At 46.2% G+C, this 4,971-nt stretch overlaps 1 long non-coding RNA gene across 1 annotated transcript; it reads right to left on the reverse strand.

The window, feature by feature from the left end:
• Positions 1-3,729: 3,729 nt before the first annotated feature.
• On the reverse strand, positions 3,730-4,485 carry LOC118560817. Its single transcript, XR_004929599.1, has 3 exons — positions 4,447-4,485; positions 4,166-4,315; positions 3,730-4,005 (listed from the first exon to the last, which is right to left on the reverse strand). It is a non-coding gene; the product is annotated as an uncharacterized LOC118560817 (long non-coding RNA).
• Positions 4,486-4,971: the final 486 nt, after the last annotated feature.

Here is a 4,971-nt window from a genome sequence, read left to right on the forward strand (position 1 = left end):
CAATAAAACATCAAACTTTATCCAGTAGAGGAGCAGCTGGGTCTCTGCTCCTGGTTGCTCTGCAGATGATCTGGCCCTGATGGACGTCTCCTGTCCTCACTGCTGAGTAAACCACACATGTAGAAGTTCCTGCAACAGAAAAGGCTCAGATTACTGCAGAGGCTGGAGCTGCAGGCCTGTTCTCAGCAGGCAGGACTTCAGTTCACTAAAACCACTGATGTGGTTGTTTAACAGGACAGAGAGTCATTTAATGCTCCTCTGATGTCATCAGCTGCTGCTCTGCTGCTGCTGCTTCTAACAAACTAAATGTGTTTATGTTGGTTTATGAACCACAAAGCTGATCTCTGCTGCTGAAAGGTAGAAAACAGAGAAAAATAACCAGCATCAGACCACATGGAGGTGGAAACTCTGCAGCTCAGAGCTGCTTTCAGCCTGGTCTGAGTCTGTCTGTTCAACACCTGCTTGGTTCTGACCAATCAGCAGCAGGAAGCTGTTGTGGTTTATCTCCATCCACACACTACATGCAGCACTAAGCAGAACCCAGGGTGATTAAATACTGTTCTGTAGAGCAGTAACACTTCAATGTGGGCACAGAATGACTGAAATAAGCACAAATCTGCTCGTTTTAACTAGTTTTAACATCAGCAGACCTACAGCTAAACACCTGCAGGTCCTCCTTCAGCTGTTTTCATCCAGACCAGGAAGCTGGACGACCACAGAGACGTTGACAGAATGTCCTCAACCTGCAGAGCAACAACTCTACCAGCCTTCAGCAACTAAACCTGCTGCAGATTAAAACTTTACAGCAATTCAGCTAAAATATGAATCCATGTTAGTGGAAGCATTTTAAACTGAGAAATGTTCACATCCTATTGTTCCAGCAGTGCTAGAAGTGTTTGACCTGTTTAATGATCTTTCTGATGATAACTTCCAGCAGCTGGATGGTCGTCATGTTCATGTCTGCAGGTCACAATGACCTCAGGACCCAGAAACCATTTCAGTCCTCCCAGTGTTCCCAGTAAGCTGCTGCCTGCTAACATCTGCTCTGCTTCATGAGTCTCTGCATGGTTTCTGTCTCTGAGCATGCTCAGTCTGCATGCAGCATGTTGGTCGTTAGCTCAGATAACAGCTAACTTTCACTTTGCTGAATGCTTTCTTCACTAAATTTAGTTTTCTTAAATTTGTCTTTATAAATGGTCAGAAGCTGTAGTAATGCAGTAATTTTGGGTTTGTAAACTTTTGTATTTGATGAAAGTACCACATAATCTGACATGGCATGTGTGAACACTGGCACCACTTACTGCCGCTGTTCACTGGTATTTTTTTGTATTTTGCTGCCTGCTGCCTTCGCTCACTGGTAACTTTTTAACTTTTTTAACTTTGGACAGTGCAATTGTCTTTGCTGGGAATACGGCCACGCTTCGCTGGCACTACAGACGGTGGATTCGTCGCCCTCCATGCTCCACCAGCCGGTCTGTCAACCACAGAGTGTTAGCCCGCCTAGCTTGGTCGGCTAGCACCACCACCAGCTGTGACAACACTGCACTCAACTTTGCTCTGCCTAACATCAGCTCACTGACAAGCAAGGGACATCTCATTCAGGACCTCATCACTGACCATAAACTAGACTTTCTCTGTTTAACCGAGACCTGGCAACAGCCCCAAGACTACTCTCAGCTCAACGATTCCACTCCTAGAGGGTTTGTTTACATCTCTCAACCCCGTGGTTCTGGTCACTGAGGAGGTCTCGTGATAATTCATCGCGGGTATTGGAAAGTCTCACCGGTATCTGCGCCAGTCTCTAGCACATTTGAATCCACAGTCTGCAAGCTATCTGGTCCAACTCCAACCATCACTGCTGCTGTCTACCCCCCCCAAACCCGAATAGTGCCTTTTTAACTGAGTTTTGCTGATTTTCTTACCCATCTATCCTCTCTCTCACCAAACTTAATTCTGCTGGGGGATTTCAATATCCACATGGACAATACCAATTTGCCTCTCGCCAAAGACATTACTTCCTGCCTAGAGAGTTTTGGATGTCAGCAATACACCACTACCCCCACACACTCCAAAAGACATATTCTGGAATTAATCTGCTGCTCAGGCATCATCCCCCACGACGTAACAGCTGATGAGCCCCCCATAACTGAGCATTTTCTCCTCTCATTTGGAGTGAATCTTACTCTATCTCTAAAACATCCTGCCTCATATCTTTTCGTAACATAAAGAACATTGATCCCTCCCCCCTGGGGAGTGTTGGCCTAGTGGTTAGAGCAGCACGCTTGCACTCAGAGAAGGATGCAAGTACACAGTTTGATCCCCACTGCCTGCACTCTGGGTCCCTGAGCAAGACCCTCAACCCCAGATTGCTCCCCGGGCGCCGCACATGGCAGCCCACTGCTCCCGAAGGGTGATGGGTTAAAAGCAGAGAACGCATTTCATTGTAATGTATGTTTCAATGACAATAAAGATTATATTACATTACTATTTCAAGAATCGACTCTTCCTGCCTCCTTGACTTCAATAATCTGCTAACCCCTGATGATCTGGTCTTTCACTACAACACTGGTCTCCATAATGTTCTTGACTCACTTGCTCCGCCCCCTGGTTCATCCCCAATCTCTGACGCATGAAAGCCAAAGACCGGCGACTTGATGGACTTTATAGAAAAACTGGTCTTACTATACACAAAGAAATGTACAATAATCACATTATTCACTATAAGAACTCCCTTGTTTCTAGTTGGTCCTGAACTTTATTACTTTATTGCTGTGTCTGAGCTTCTGAAGATTAAACCCAGGATCTGATATCAACACAAAGAGCAACGTTTAGCTCTTTGGGACGATAATCTCTTCAGATGGTTTAAAACTGTAGCTTCATGTTTGTGGAAATCTGCAGAAGATTCTCAGACAATAAAGAATCAGAAGATAAACTGTTGTTGAGAGAAAAGAAGAGATTAGAGAGAGTTTCTCTGGGTTTAATCCAGAAAGCCTCACTGACTCCAGTCACTGGTCTGACTCACCTTCATGTTTCCTGGAGACACATCGACTGACCAGTAAAACCAGTAAGTGGAGGAAAACCACAGCAACGCTACATGTGAGAGAGATGATCATGGTGGGAGAAGACTGGAGGTCTGTGGGAGACGTGGGTGGAGGACAGGTGGGTGGAGGTGGAGGAGAGGTGGTGTTTCTCCCTGAAATGATCCAAAGGTAAATGTTTAGTTCTGGTCTTATGATGAAGGTTGAAGCAGACAGAGAAGCTGCTGGATGGAGACTCTCCATGACCGCTGCTCATCCCACCTGCCTCAGCCTGCTGAGTCCTTCACCTGCCTCTGTCTCCACCATCTCCACCTTAAATAAACTTCTTAAAAGAAACGTAACTCTGTGTGCGGCTGAATTCAGGTTCACCAACCTCAGTTTATGACGGGAGGAAGACTGAGCTGATAAATCTAAAGGCAAAACAAACAAAAGCCAAATCATGACACATTTGTCTTTGCACTTGTTCTTTATTTAAGGACAGAGCTGATAGTTCACAGAATAAAACATGTTGAAAATTAGGCATGTTGCACCTAGTCTATGTAGAGATCAGACACAGTCTGGCTTCCAGGTAAAAGTGACCAACACAGGAGAAAGCAGGAAGGCAGTTCCCACAGTTCCCAGAACTCTTTAAGATATTTGAAGTCATCAAATAACTGAACCAGCAGCATCAGTCAGAAATATTCTGCTTTGCACAGATTATTCCTCCAGTTTATGATGTTTGAACGTCCAGAAGCTCCTCCAGAGAGAACCAGAGATCTTTGAACAGGTAACTCTGACACCTGGAGGTCCTCAGGGAGGTGTTGTCAGTCTCTGCTGGTTCTGATCCAGGAAGTCTCAGTCAAAGAAAACCCAGGAAAGCAGGTTTAGAAGTGATACTCTGTGGTCACAGCAGTGATGACATCATCAGAGTTATCATCCAATCCTGGCGCAGCGCGGGTGGACCGGGTCATCAACAAACAGAAGGGTCCTGAGGTCAGAGGAGGATGAAATGAAAGAGTTATAAAATGCTGGCAACAGATTTGACTGACTGACTGACTGACTAATTGATTGATTGATTGATTGATTGATTGATTGATTGATTGATTGATTGATTGATTGATTGATTGATTGATTGATTGGGCTGTTACCTGTAGCTCGTCGATATAAGGACACCAGGAGGAGAGTGGAGACGCAGTACGGAGAGAACACCACCAGGTGGATGAAAACATGAAGACCAACATGAGAGCTGGTGGATGTGGGTGGAGCTTTGGTTGAAGGTTCACCTGTTGAAGGTTTACCTGGTGATGGTTCACCTGTTGAAGGTTTACCTGGTGATGGTTCACCTGTTGAAGGTTCACCTGCAGACAGAATCCCACCTGGTCAGGTGATGCATTCAACCAGTGTTGAAGCAGACAGAGAAGCTGCTGACCTGAGACAGAGATGCTGCTGGATGGAGACTCTCCATGAGCGCTGATGCTACACCTGTAGAGGCCTTCATCAGAGCTGGTCACATGGTGGAGGGTCATGTGACCTGCAGGCTCAGTCCTGATGAGGGAGCCATCTTTATAGAAAGCAGCTGGGAGGTTGGAGGGAGCGGTCTTTGTGTGACAGCTCAGAGTGACGTCATCTCCCTCCATCACAGGGAGGACAGGACTCTGCAGGATCACTGATCCACCTCAACACAGAGACAAACTACAGCATTTCATCCATTTCCACACAGCTTCATCAACACTAACTCCACAGTCTGATCTTACCAGTGACAGTGAGCTGGATGCTGCTGCTGCTGGCTGCTCCCTCTCTCCACTCACACCAGTAAACTCCACTGTCTGGTTGGAGGAGGTGACTGATGCTGCAGGTAGAACCAGCTGGTTTCCCCCATTCATCACACTGAGTCCTGGTTTCTCTGGTTGTGTTCCTCCTCACAGTCCATCCAGCAGAGCTGTTGTCCTCCTCA

Source organism: Fundulus heteroclitus, unplaced genomic scaffold (genome assembly GCF_011125445.2).
Source record: "Fundulus heteroclitus isolate FHET01 unplaced genomic scaffold, MU-UCD_Fhet_4.1 scaffold_49, whole genome shotgun sequence".
NCBI classification, from domain to species: domain Eukaryota; kingdom Metazoa; phylum Chordata; class Actinopteri; order Cyprinodontiformes; family Fundulidae; genus Fundulus; species Fundulus heteroclitus.